Here is a 15,277-nt window from a genome sequence, read left to right as displayed (position 1 = left end):
TTCGCATGCAGGCATGCGGACGGCCTCTGGAGAGGCCGGCAGACAGCAGGCGGCTCCGCTATTTCCTTTTCCTTACGTACCTCTCGTGTCGCCGCCCTGTTGGCTCCTCAGCCCCGCGCTCATCGCCCCACCTCCAGGTTTTCGAGGACAGCCGCCTTCTTTCCTTTTCCCATGTACCTCTCAGGTCGCCGTCTCCCGTTGCCTCCTCAGCCCCGCTTCATCGCGCTGCCCCTCCCCGACCTCCGCGGTTTCGAGGACAGCAGGGAGGGACTTAGGAGGCCAGCAGGATCGGGCTTAACACGCACGAGGTACATGGGAAAGTGGAAGGGGAAATGGGCATTCTCCGGTGGAGCCGTTCGCACCGGGCGACCGGGCTGGAAGATCGCTTTCAAACAACAACCCTTTAAAGGGTTGTTGTTTGGGGAGGTGGAGGGGGAGCGCAGTCAGGTCGGTGCTGCTGCGTTGCAGCAGCGCCGCCTGTGCGAACGGCGGCCTGGAGGCGGCGTTTTTACCGCCCCCAGGCCGTCGTTTTTGGCCCGTGCGGAAAGGGCCCATGTAAACATGCAAAAGAAAAAAAGGAATAAAGACTTTTGAGGCATGCCATGCCTTCTTTGTGTCACTGGGACAGTTCTGATTTATTACCTGCAGGAAAGAAGCAAGGCAGAAGCTTAATCTATGTGGTTGTCCAGCAGCTGGATGACGTTTTTCATTGGTTGCAGCTGGTTCCCACTTAGATGTACCTCACTTTATGACTGCTACATCAAATGATATGTATTTGGGGTCTCAGATCTAACACTACACACAAATGCCCGGAAACCACAAAGCACCCAAACTACACACAAATGTTTTTGTCTCTTGTTGCTGTAAGCACAATCTTTTCAATGAAGTTGTTTCATTTGGCTTCCAGACATGGAATAGGCAGTATGCATGAAGAAACCAAGTAGAAGTAACTTGGAAACAAAATAGAGGCAAAAGGGGAAGATGGAGATTAAATGATACTCTTTTACTACAAAAAGTAGTAAAAATGTAGAAAATAAGATTTTTTTAAAAAAATATTACAGCTATTCATTGCAACTATTTGGAAAACCAGTAAAGTTTATATGAGAGGGAATCTAATAGCTGTAGTTGCAAAATGAAAGAAAGAAAAACTGGAACTAGTCAAGAAAATATTGGATAGTATGAGTGTTGGAGGAACAGCATAAAAACTGCCTTGATAAAGCAACCCTAAATGCGATCAGGCAACTTAGGGACCAAATAGACATGCTAGAAACTGAAGCAGAAAATCTAATTACTCAGGTAGAAAAGGAAATATAAAAAGAGTTTGCTCTTTCTTTCTGAATTATACAGAAAAGATCATTAAATAGAAGACAGATTGAAATATATAAAAGGAATGCATACGAAGAAGTTCATATCTGAATACTGGAATACAGTAAATTAAACTATTACAATTCAAGAAATATTGCAAGCTATAAACGAACAGAAATAAGACAAAGCCCAGATGGACTTACAGACATGTATTATAAATGCTTGGAAGAGAATTTAAAATTACCTCTGCAAAAGTCATGAATGAAATAAGTAAAGAGAAAGTATTGCCATCATCTTGGCAAGCATTGATTTCACAAAGAAGGTAATGATCCATCACTGCCACAATCTTAAGGATTCACCTCACTGTTAAATATGGTCTATAAATTTTTCACTTCAATAATGGTGAAAAGATTAAGGAAATGCATCACAAGATTATTTCATGAGGGTAAAATGAGCTTTGTACTAAAGAGATATATGAAGGATAATGTCTGTCTCATAGTTAATCTAATAGAATCTGGGGGGGAGGGGGGAGAAAGCCACAGGTTGTTTTATTTTTGTCTTGTTTTATTTTGATTCAGAAAAAGCATTTGATAATATTGTCTGGAGGTTTTTGTTAAAAATGCTTGGAAATTTAAATTGCAGCTCATGATTTATGAATTCATGAAGACAGAAGGATGTCCAAGCCAAGAAAATTGGATAAATAAGCTAGGGGAATGTGCAACAATGGCAAAGCTAGCAAACTTTGTTAACAAGTGACCAATTAAATAATTCCAAGGTAAATGGAAGGTGCATACTTTCTATCATTCTAAAAAGAAATGATGAAAAGTGAAGGATATTGTTGCAATTATGTATACAAATAATTAACTTCAATATATAGTAAATCAGATTGAAAAAGGGCTTAAGCGGAAACAAAGAAATGATTAATTGCTTTATAAAGTTGATAGGAATACAACTTTAATTAGATGAGAAAAGCATTAAAAACTTAGGAAAAAAGCATTTATCAGTGTTTTTAATATATTTTGGAATTTTAGAATTAATACTCAGAATAGGCTTGCGTGGAGGGGTGTTTTGGCTTTTTTAAAATTGAAATTTACATGACTCCGTTGAAACCTGGAGAATCTTTCTAAGGCTCTGGGGAAGGCTGTTTTATTTTTTTTAATTAACGGTAGAAGTCCCAAGTTTGCAGCATAGCTGCTGCTCTTACAAGAATCCTTAAGTTTAGTAAAAATAGGGTCAGGGATGAAATCTTATCAGGCTCCATTTCCCCCACATTTTTTCCTCATTTGCTATGTTGCAGGGGTGTACCACCAATGGGTTCATGGGGAATCCCATGTCCCTGGGTGCATGCCATTTTGTCATGTGGGGGTGCCGGGCACCAGCCGGGTCCCCATGCCTGGCCTCTCGCACAGCACAGTGACCCAGCCAGCACTTGGCAGCTCCACCACAAAAGGCTGGGGAGGACAGTGGCTGGCCTGCCGCTGCAGTACCTGCCTGAGCTGCCTGTCCAATCTGCCCACTGCTGAATCCCATTCCCCGACCTCCCTACAGGCTGACTCCTGCCCAGAGCAGGTGTTGCCCCAGGTGCCATTTCCCCCAGGTATACCTTTGCTATGCTGCAAATTTGAGGGTTCTGCTTTAAATTAGCAGCTCCCTAATGGTTCAGGATTGTTGTTGTTTTGTTTGCTTGCTTTTTGGTTAGGAGATCTATTATTTGACCCTTTGAATACTATATGCACTGGAAGACAGAAGTTGCTTCTTGGCTTTTTCTTTCTTGGATAAAATCTTGAAAATCATCTCCCTCTTGGTTTGCAGGTGTTCTTCGTGGCACTTACAGGCCTCTTTTGTGGAACTGTGGGCTTCAGCCTGGCCAGCCAGAACCTTCTTGCAAGCCTTGCCTGCCCTAAACTTATGAATGTGCTCCATCAGGACCTGCTTATTCTTGAACACGTTGCCTGAACTTTCAAGTATAAGCTGTGATACTTGGGGCAATCAATCTTCTTGTTGGACTTTGAAGGAGACATCTCAAAATTCTCATCCTTCTCATCCGTGTAACTTTCTCAGCCACACAGGCATTGGCATTACGTTTTATTTTACCAATGCCCATGTTCCTGCCTTTCCAGTAAGTCAAAGTGTACTTTCTGCACCAAACACATGAGTGAACAGTCACAGGTTTGCAGATAAACATACTATCTTTGATCAGTGTCCTGCTCTGGTAAGAGTGTGCATTTGCAAGTTTATTAGTCTCATTAGGCTACAGCCAGACATTCCATAGTGCAGGATGTTAGAGGCAAGTCTCTTCGGGAGCTTTAGCATACTCATGGTGGCAACACCAATGGCCCAAAAAGAGAAGAAAAGCAATAGAGCACTGGTTTTAAAGGCTTCCATTGAAGCCCATGAGGAACCCCGAAAAGCTGGGAAAAGTCTATTTTTGTAACTTTTCAGATTTGGGATTTTTAAGTTATTCTTAAAGGCCATGAATATATATTGGCTGAAGAAAAGGCCCCCAAATACCAGAACTATTTATTTTGGCTTTTTAAAAAAAATTGGCAAAACTGAATGCACAGCCTTAAACATAAGTACTAGTGATTTTACATGATAATCTATTTGTGCATTTGCTTCTACTGTGGGGTAGAACTTTGCATCTTTCAACACAACAAGGCACATGAAGCTTGTTTGTACTGAATGTGACTCTTTGTCCATCAAAGTCAGTATTGCTTACTCACACTGGCAGCAGATCTCCAGGGTCTCAGGTGGAGATCTTTCACATCATCTACTGCCTGATCCTTTTAACTGGACATGCCAGGGATTGAACCTGGGACTTTCTGCATGCAAAGTGGAGACTTTTCCACTGAGTGGAGTCCCTCCCCAAGTTATTGATCATAAGGAGAAGGTGATTCTGCCCAGGTGACAGAACAGGATGGCAGATATCTACCTGATGTAGTTACCCCCGGATGAAGTGTATCAGCTAGATTCATGTACTGTAGTTGAATCAATTTGATTATATTCAAATGCACATGAAAGTATACTTGAAAATATTGTCTCATACATTCATAAGTACTGACATTTAAAAAGCAATGCATCAATACTATACTCCTATGAAAAGATGTGTTCCTGTTGATTGGCAAGAATCTTAATAAACAGGCTGATATACATGCAAATAGCACATGTACAGTACATGCATAACACATGTGTACATGTTCAGTGAATTCTACATCATGCATTAACAAATCCAGCGGTGCCCCCAACCATCTGTTATGTTCTACAATAATTTAGTATGTATCATTTAAAGTGCACATATTGATAGCAGAGATGCATGGTGGTCTATTCATACAATTTTTCATATAGGTTTTGTGGCCAACATTTCATTAGAAATAACTACATAATAGATAAATGCCTGGATTGTAAAGCTTATTGGAATACTTTTAATGCGAACTGACCTTTGATATTGATCGAAGTTCCTCTGATGCTTGCTTTAAAAATAACTGGAAGGATTAATGAGTTCTTCTTGCAGCTATTAAGCCAGGCTGGGCGTTCCTGGTTGTATGGATCTTCTTTTCAGTTCTGTGAGATGATTAGAACAAATTATAGGCCTACACAGGATATTAGCAATTGCCTTTCAAAGACAAGAGTGAAATTAAGGTTTGCTTCTCATTGAGGTTCATGCTACTTCAGATTGCAGGTGGTGCTCATATGGCTGAAAGCTTTTCAGCACTAAGAACTCCCTCAATATGTGACATCATCAAATTTCTGACCTAGCCTTATATACTAATTTTATATACAGGATCTCCACACATACACACAGACACACACACAGACATACACACACAATGGAGGGCTGTAACCATATTGTCAATGGGTCTATGGGGAAAAAAATGCATCAGGCAACATTTGGAATCATTCAGCAGCCCTCGCATAGAAACCAACTGTATGCATCAGGTTGGGAGAAAATGCAGTGGAAGGTATAGCAATGTGAAGCAGCATATGATCAACATGTCTGAGATCCCTTGTTCATGTCCTGCTTGTGATGATCTACCAAAAAGCTTGTGAAGGAGTCCAAAAACATGCTGAGATTTTGCACCATAATTCATTAGAATTGGGCAACTCATACTGACTGGCTGTCTGCAAAACTCCAGTGACACGACAATAGAAACTACAATATGTACATATTTGTGTTGCTGTAGCTTCACAGATAGCCTTCTCAAAACAAAACAAAGGAAAAATGACGTGTGTGCAGGATTGCTAGGCTAAATAAACTTTATTCTACTTTTTACAGTGAAATAGCAAATGGATGAGCCGCAAGCAGAGGAAATCTCCATGGGGAATCTCCATAGAGAATCTGCTGCAGCACACAAAATGGCAGGCACCCCTGTGAAACTGACAAGAGCTCCATGCAGCAGGCAGGGGGAAAAATCAGTTGAGGCTGACAACACTTGTGTTCTCCTGTGCTGTGGGAACACAAAATACCCAAACAGATTTTTTATAACATCCTAAAGACATTTATGCTGTGCAGAATCCACAAATGTGTCTTCTTTTCCTTGCCTCTGGTAAGCACTACCTTTTGGTGCAAAGTGGTCTTTCTTCAAAGACACCCCATGCATGTGCATAACCTGATACCAGAAAGATGTAGCCCCACGCTGCACACCTTAACTTCTTGCTGGGGTTCATATACTGTTTAGGAGGGCTTTGATTCGCTGAAGATTTAAATTGCTAATCTAGCCATGCCATAGCTGTGGATGAATGACAGGAGGTGGGATGGGGAACATTATTTTTAATTCTTATTGAGTTCAATGGGAATATTCATGCTTCCAGTTTCACCGGTATAACATTATGCTGGGGGTGAGAATGAGAGGTGGGTTGAGGGAGCTTAAGGCCCTAAGTCACACTCCTGTGACTTCTCCAGTGTGGCATTGGCAGGGTGCTACAAGTATGTGTGTTTATATGTAGAGGTATAGGCATATAGTGTGAGTATGTTGAAATTGTGTGTTGTGTTGAAATTCATGTTGAATATGTGTGTGTGTGTGTGCGTGCGTGTGTTGAAATTCAAAGTTCATGGTGCATTTCCTCTGGCTGCTTCTTTAAGATTTTTTCCCTCCCACTGTTGCCTTCTTGACCTATTCGCTAAGTTCTCTCTATAAACTTTGGACTACCATCACTATCATTTTTTGAACTACTATCTGTCTGAATACTGTTTCCCTCCCCCACATAACTCAGTTTAAAGCCCTTTTAATCAGGTTTGTGAGCCTCCTGGCAAAGATGTTTCTTCCTATAGGAACTGAACATCTACTGTGGATTACTCTGGCTGGGTGTAGAAATAAACCAGAGTACCCGGTATATTTGATTAACCAGTGATCCCCATTCCCATGAATGCCAAATAACAAAGTTTGTAGTCTATATATTTTGCTCAAAAATCTTATACCTTTTTTCAGAGGGCCTGTTCCACTAATTTTTAATCATATCAACCCAGTGTTTCCAGATAACCAGAACTCAAGAAATGGGGAGGGAAGAGTATACTTTACAGGCCCAGGTGTCCACTGAAGCCTGGGTTAAGTAGAAATCCCATTAGTCTAATTTAGTCTGTTTTTCTTTCTTTCATGAGATCACATGTTTCAGTTGAGATGAGCGAGTAGGGCCTAGGTGGCAAGTTTGTACTGAGCCCAGAGTAACAGTATTTGGCTCCTGCTGACAACAGTCATTTCTCTAGCTAAACACTAAGTAACACTGAGAGATTTTCCATTTATGCCCTGTGAGAGCTAATAACCTGAGAATTATCACAATACACAAACTACTGTGTGGTGGTAATGACAAGTTATTCATTCCTTTCTGTGTTTTCCCCCCATTGATGTCAATGTTCTCTTTCTAGTCCAGGTTTTTTTAGATCATCTATATAGAGAAGTGCTGCCTCAGGAGAACTTCCTTTGACCCAGATATAAAATCTCGCTTTATAAATCACAGAAGCATCCATCATGTTTCCAAAACATTTATAAACCATGAAAAAGCATATATTTTTTTAATTTCAGATTTGCATTTAACACTTTGGTTTTGCTTTGCTATTTAATGCTTACAAGTGTGTGGGTACAACAGAACATGTACTTATTTTAGTTTTCTTATGTTTTGCTGCATGTTCTTTCAAGTTTCAGCACTTCATTTCCTCATCCTAAATACAGCCCAGACTGAATATGGTATGCATGCCTATTAAAAACAGGCAGGATATTTTATGCTTTCCAGAATATTTGGTGTTTGGTTTAATCTCTTGAAAGAATCCAATCTTTTTGCAGAAATACCAGAAGGTTTATTCAAGGGAAAAGACTGTGGGGGGAAAAGTCCACTGCATTATTATTATTATTGTTTGATTTCACAGCTGCAAGTTCTTTAGCTGGTAACTGTAGATCATGTCCTCAGCTGCTGCAAAAAGATTGCCCAGATGGAGTACAAACAGAGGCACAACTCAGTGGCCAAGATGACCCCCCCATCCCCTTATAGCTACGCCTCTGATGGAAGTCGTTTCAATTATCCTCTGTGCCATGTTCACATCCCACATTATGGTTACCAGGTCTTTTTTGGGCACCATTTTCAATGCTGGCAACTGTTGTCTTTCCTCATTTGATGGTCCATACCAGAGGTGTAGCTGGGCCAGAGTGCACCCAGTGCACACTCTCTGTTTTCCATCCCCCCCCTTTGCATCACCCAGCCCCCACCCCTTACCTTAGCGCAGGCTGAAGAAGCAGCCTGATCCCTTTAGGCTGAAAACAGCCTGGGGCTCACAAGGAATCCAGGGAAGTGTAGTTCCCACCAGGCCATTTTCAGCCTGAAGGGAACAGGCTGCTTCTCCAGCCTGCACTGTTTGACAAAATTAAGTGTGTGTGGGGGGGCACCAGGGGGCAGGAGGGGGTACTGTGGGGGGCAGGCACAATTTTTCACCCCCAGGCGCACATGCAGTGAATCGCACGCACCCCCGGCCCCCTGGTAGTTCTGCCTTTGGTCCATACTGCATGATCGTTTCCTTTAGTTCCTTTGTCTTTAAGTCAGTCTATCTGTTTTTTTTCCACAGGGACTTGCTCTGGTGGTTGTACTATTATTTCCTCTCCTGTACTGGTGTTTTCATCTAGTAGTTTTCATCTAGCAGTTTCACAGTTTTTCTGGATTTCTTCCAGTTCCATCTCTGTAAACACTTTATTCCATATGATACATTGCCTTTGATCTGCCAGTCTTTGCTCAGTGATATTTGAATCTGGGTAGTGTTGTTTCCACAGTTTGTAAATCTGCTTCAAGAATCCTTGTGCCACAGACACTGAAGCTCAGTTTTCAAATCATGGTATTTAGTGACCTTCCAATGTTCTTTTTCAATGACCCTGTTGCCACTGGGAACTGCTATGTCAATGATGGTCACTTTCTTTTCCTCTATCACTGTGATGTCTGGTGTATTATGTTTCAACACTTTGTCCATTTGGATTCAAAAGTCCCACAGGATCTTGACCATCTCATTTTCCATTACTTTCTCTGGACAATGTTCCCACCAGTTTTTAGCTGTTCTTATGCGGTAATTCATGCATAAATTCCAGTGGGACATTTTGGCCACTGAGTTGTACCTCTGTTTGTTCTCAGTCTGGGTAGTCTTTTGCTCTCCTGAACCTGGCCAAGATCAGGAAAGGGTGGGATATAAATGTAATAAAATAAAAAAGCAAGCAATAGGTAAGCTGATAGCTATCAATGCTGCCTCTGAAGGGGCACATGAACACCTGCACTGTCCTAAACTGGTCCATCAAGATCAGAATTGTTTACTCTGACTGGGAGTGGCTCTCCAGCAGTCTTTCACATCATCTATTACCTGATTTTTTCAACTGGAGATGCTGTGACCTTCTTCATGTGAAACTGATGCTCTGAGCCAGAGAGTCTTTACAAGACTTGCAGAGCTACAGGGATATGGTTCTGCTTTTTATGGGGCACTAACAGCCTTCCAGGGAAGCAGCCTACTGCCAGCTTTCCCTGTAAATTAAATGGCGAGTCCCCCTCTGATACAGGAGGAAAATTAGTAAGCACTGGGACTGAAAACCCATCAAAAGGGTAGGTGTATGTTTCCATTCCATTCAAAATCCCAGCACACATTTATAAGACAACTAGTGACTGCTCTTTTAAATCAGACATGCTGCTCTTATCTGTATGCAGTTGGACTCTGCATAAAAATTCAACAGGCCTACTGCTAGCCTTGTATTTCATAACCTTCATGTCCTCACTGTTAACTAAACTTTATTCAACTATATCCATGTTTGTATGTGTAGGTATGTAAACAGACAGACTTGTAATTACCAAATGCTTGCAATTCATCTTAGGGCTAGTGGTTTCTTGTTTGTGAAGGGTTATGCCACAACCCATTACCTAAAGCTTCAAGGATCGATAAAAGGCATGTATGGGGGTTTTTTTAGAATGGTTCACAAAGTAGAACCATTTCCCATACGGTATTTGTTTGACTCAGAGAAATTCCGATGTCTGAAAATGGAGGCAAGCTACTTACACTTGAGTAATCTTATTCATGCTGATCATCACTAGCCTCCTACACTAAAGTGTAAGATGAATAGAGAGAGACAATACCTTTGGAGGAAAGAGTGTGATTAAGATTCTGTATTACGTTTCTGTTTTGGTACAAAAATCCATCAAAATCTATCAAAAAGTACATGTTTTAACAGGCATACCCAATGGTATGAGCATTTGATGCTGTGTCTGCAATTTACAGCAGACGTTTGAAAGGTTTAATTGCAGCCTGCAATTTACAAGTCATCATTAGCATTTCATGTTAACCATGGAGGAGAAAACTGAAAAGTTAAAAGGGGTGGGGGGGATGCTGAAGTCAATGCAGCTGAAAAAGGAACATTAAATAGAAATTATTTCATTTCCCCTCTACATTTCTGGCAGCTAGGATTATATTAAGAAAAAAGATACACTTTCTGTGAATAAAAAAATCTTTTGGTGGGTGTACACAGCATCATTCAAGAAAAGCCTTGTAAGCCTTGGTCACAGGCAAAAAAAATGTGCAATGAGGTTGCACCTATACATTTTTGAAACTCTGTTGGTTTACATCCACCTGGAATGAGCATGGCTCTTTGGAATACTATAGCCAACAATAAACTCCATGTATGTGTCTGATGTTTGGCTTGTAATCCTGTAGTGACTTGTTTGGCTTGTAACCCTATAACCTTGCAATACTGTAGTGACAAAATGGGGCTAAATGTATCAGCTAAATAATGACTCTTTGATTTGGGTCTTTATACGTCTACTAGGAAGAAAGCAGTCCCAGTTATAATCTGTGCACTGTGTTGTCGTCATCAATCTTTCTCTCTACCCCATTTCTAGCAGGTGACACTCTATTGGCTGAAAAGGCAAATGCCCACCCTTTACACCCACTGGAGAATCTTCAGTCACAGTCTTGAAGACGAAGTATGGCAAAAGTTACTTTCTTTTCTTATCATTGTTCAATGAATTCTTTGCTATTTTAAAAATCAACTCTCTTAGATAATTTAAAAATTTAATTTAATTTAATTTAAAATTTAAAATTTAATTTAAAAATCAACTCTCTTAGATAAAAATTTGAGGACTACTTAAGTTTAAGATCCCACAATAACCCTCTACCAGCTGTAAAAAAGCTAGGTTGTGGGAGTGGTGAGGTCACTCCTCCTGGTCATGTATCCTTTCATGACTTGCTGAACTTTGGATGGCTGGGCATTTGTACCATGGGCATCAAGTTCACCTTCAATTGGATGCCCACAGCATTCGCCCCTCGCACACAAACGTCAGCAAAGTTTGCTGGTTCCTTTCAGGAGACTTACCAGCAGCCCTATGGGAAATAAGTGCCCCTGCCCAAAGCAAGACCCCCACTAGAGCGCTCCCCATTGAAATCTCTACCACAGAGCCAGCTGGACATAACAGCAAGCCTTACCACATCCCATACCCCCCACTGCTTCAAATGGAGGGGGGAAAGTAGCATTTTTCCCTCCAGAAGCACAGAGGTGGCACGCTCTTCCTTCCCTAATGATTTCCATATACCCTCAGCAATCCCTCCTGAATGACTCCCGAATGGTACTGAATCTCACTGGGGGTGGTGGTCCCCAGTTTGTTTTTTAAGCCTCTTGCAACTGCCAAATCCTACCGGGGGGGGGGGGGTTCCCAGTTTTGTTTTTTCTTGAAAGCCTCTTGCAGATGCCAAATCCCATGGCGGGGGGGGGGGGGTTCTCTGGTGTGGTTTCTCTCTCTAAGTTAAAGTTACTGAATCCCAAATACATATAAGACGATCTCAGTAGTTTGCATTCGGATCAGCTTGTATTGAGGCATATTGTATTTGAGCTGAATGTGGCCTGAATATGCCCAAATAGGCCACGATTCGACCATTTTAGGTGATTCAGGATACCTGAGTCACCAAGCCTAGTTATAACATGACTTAGGACCCACAAATGTAAAGGGCTGTTTGTTCTCATATATCCCTGTGGGCCAACTACAGTCATTAACTACCACCTACTGGTTGTTCCTTTACCTGATTTAGCCCACTTATCCTCAGCTGGAGCCCTCATATTTGTCATGGGTCTGCCTGCCAACACTTTCTCAATTGAGGAAGAGACACAGCAAGCCATCTCCAGCCCTTGGATACCACAGAAAGACCAAACAGGTAAGATAGAGACTCCATCAGATGCAGAGGGGGAGTCCCAGGATGAAGTCAGTGTGCCACACTATCAGTCTCACAGCCCAGGAGTCAAAGCAGGAGTGCTGCAGCCCGCAGCCTCTCTCCCAGTCTCTAGCTGGCCAGAATCCTTGGAACACTGGAAAACGTGCACCTGGAATGATTTTAAATCATTCTTCTGGACCTGTAATGGATACTGTTTTGATAGCTGTTCCTGGCTACAACAGGTATCTACCAAAGGAAGCTCTGACTCTCAGAAGTTTATACCCACAAAATCTTGTTGGCATCTAAGGTGTGACTGGACTTGAATCTAACTCTTCTACTGCAGATCAACATGACAACTTGCTCTTGTAATTAATAAAAAGTTCCAAAAAGACAGAATATTTACCTGTATAACATTCTGAAGGTATTTCAGATGCAACCAGGAGAGCAGGTTTGTTACAAGCCTGTGCACATAGTGATCTAAAACCTACAGATCTGTAAAAGGAAGGAGGAATGAGAACAACTTCTCCTTCTCCTTCCCCTTCTCCTACTGCAAAGATGAATTTCCAGAGTGGCATATTGCATTTGGAAACTAATTCAAATCTAAATTGAAAGTCTCATTGGAAGTTTCCTGGCTGTTGCCTCTTCTGACGTTTTCTGCTTTTCCCTCTGGCCTGAGAAATGGAAATTGGGAGCTGAGGGAGGGGATAATTTTTTGCTGGAATGGGATCCAGGAATAATGGAAGGTATTGCATCAAATACATTCACTCATAGTTCCTCTCAATAGTCAATGGGATGTAAACAGTTTTTTTAAAAAAACAAAAACAAAACCTCAGGACACCCAATATATGCTGAGATGTGTTAGAAAAATATAAACATTGATTTTCCTATGTTAAATAATGCCAATAATAATTTTAAAAAATTCAAAGGGGCACTTCTAATTAACCTTCAGTGTTTCCATGACATAGCTTTAGTCTAAATATAGATGTCATTAATCCAATGGAAAACTAATTGGATTTAACAAAAGCAGTAAAGATTTTTTTTCTCATCGAATTATTGATCCATTACTTTTATTAAGGAGAAGGAAGGGAAATCACATGATTTTTGTTGTTGTTTATCTTGTTTTAATGATTTTCTTATTTAAAATAAACCACTGTGATAACATACTTATTGCATTCAGTGCAGGTACTTAGAATTTTATTTGATATTTAGTCTAGGCTCTTAAACTGTTGAGGGAATCAATTCACAAGATATAATATTTTTTAAAAAATAATCATGGAGGGAGGAAACCAGGCAATGAGAAGAAATAATTCCATTGTATGTTTTAAGGTGTGTTCTAGTATCATCTGTACAACATATGCAAATGATGTTAGCCCTTTAATGAGCAAATTGCTTTCCATGTGAAGGAAGTTGTGAGATATGAAATGTAGACCCTGCTGTTCTAACAGGCTTCAGATAAACGTGTGGCTGATCTTCACTCTCCTGTGAGAGTTGGAGAAGTAAGTATCCATTGACTATAGTTCCTGAGGAAAAATATATACAGAGATGATATAGATCTAAAATTAATACAGAGTGAAGAGCCTCAAGTTCAGCATCTATACATGGTATAAGGATGAACAGATATTATTTTGTTTCTTTTTACATTTGTTTGCACTTCTGGTTCTCTCTGTTTTGGTTTCTTCCTTATTAGAGCTGGTATTGTACAGTTGCTTGCATTTTGTATGTATTTATTCACATTTTGTATGGCATGTATACATACAGTGTATCTCATTTATGTATTTATAATGCATAACATTATTAATTTATTTAATTTATACCAAATCTTTCTCCCTTATGTGGAATCATTGAATTAAAACCCAACCCCCTGCCATGTAGGAACAAACAGTTTCAACAGATGGCCATCCAACCTCTGTTTAAAGCAGACTCCAAAGAAGGAGACTCCACCATTATCTGAGGCAACATATGCCACTGTCAAACATCCCTTACAATCACGTTCTTCATAATGTATAGGTGGAAGCTCTTTTCTTGTAGTTTGAATCCATGTTTTTGTTTTCTGGAGCAGCAGAAAACAAGCTTGCTCTCTCTTCAATAGGACATCCCTTTAAACAAGGCTTTTATGTCACCCCTTAAGCTTCTCTTCTGCAGACTAAACATGCACAGCTGCCTAAGTCTCTCCTTGTTGTGCCCAGAACTGGGCACAGTATTTCAGGTGAGGTCTGGCCAGTGCAAAATAAAGTGGTACCATTACTTCCCTTAATCTAGACACTATTGATGCAGCCCAGAATCATATTGGCTTTCTTAGCTGCCACATCACATTGTTGCCTCATGTTCAATGGCTGCTTTGATCCTTCTGAAATGATGGCCAGCAGAGGAAGAGAAACTGCTGCTGTGTGAGCGGGGGATGGCAGGGAGAAGTGAAAAAAACTGAAGAAGTGAAACATGTTCCCTTTGTTCAGAGGCAAAGTGAAGGGAAACTTCGCTTGGGGTGCTCATGCACCCTGCGCCCCTGCTGTGGTGCTGCCTGCCCCTCCCTGCCCCCTCTGTGGCCTGGCCATGACTCTGCCACAGCCCTGCCCCACCACGCCCCACCATGTCCCGTTGGCGCTACGCCACTGCCTTTGTTTTCCTGTGAAGGGAGAGGAAAAGTCACACTTTAAGAGCTTTCAAAAACCACAGAGATTCTCTGATCCAACCCAAGGAAATGTATGCTCAGTATGAAAAATGCCACAAGTGCATAAATGGCCTGAGGCTCCTCCTCCTCCTCCTCCTCCTCCTCCTCCTCCATGACACCCTCCTGCTCCTCCTGCTCCTCCTGCTTTTCCTGCTCCACTTACATTCTCTATCAGAGGGGTCATTGCTAGGTAGCCCACCACATTTATAGAAAGTGTTATCTCAGTATCCAAATACTAGCATTTCATTCTTATGATTTAAATAATGTAACTTCAAAAAGACAGAAAATTATTTGAACTTTTGAACAAATATAGTAACTAGTGTTTTAAATGGCTAGTATTCCTTCTGTGTTCTTTTTCTGTGTTATGAATTGCACGATTTCTTTTTCAAAAAGCAGTGTGGTCTTTTCAGGGCAGCCTAGCAAATTTTACAACATCTATTTTTACAACACCTTGTGTGTTACAGTGGCAGGTCAAAAGGTAGAACTAGCTTGCTGTAACATCTCTTCTGTGTGAAAAACCAGGGCAGGTTTGATCTGAGCTATTGAGATGCTGCTGAAAGAGAACAGAGAGTAGTGAATGCTGTTTTGCAGGGGTGTGAAACTGAACACTTAACACTTTCTTGTACAGGGGCACGAAAGCTTTCAGAAAGCCTTGT

At 41.1% G+C, this 15,277-nt stretch overlaps 1 pseudogene; it reads right to left on the bottom strand.

The window, feature by feature from the left end:
- Nucleotides 1–3,012: 3,012 nt before the first annotated feature.
- Nucleotides 3,013–3,624, bottom strand: LOC125433332 (annotated as a pseudogene).
- Between the last annotated feature and the right edge of the window lie 11,653 nt (nt 3,625–15,277).

This window comes from Sphaerodactylus townsendi, linkage group LG05 (assembly GCF_021028975.2).
Source record: "Sphaerodactylus townsendi isolate TG3544 linkage group LG05, MPM_Stown_v2.3, whole genome shotgun sequence".
Taxonomy (NCBI): domain Eukaryota; kingdom Metazoa; phylum Chordata; class Lepidosauria; order Squamata; family Sphaerodactylidae; genus Sphaerodactylus; species Sphaerodactylus townsendi.
This window is presented reverse-complemented; position numbering and strand designations above follow the sequence as displayed.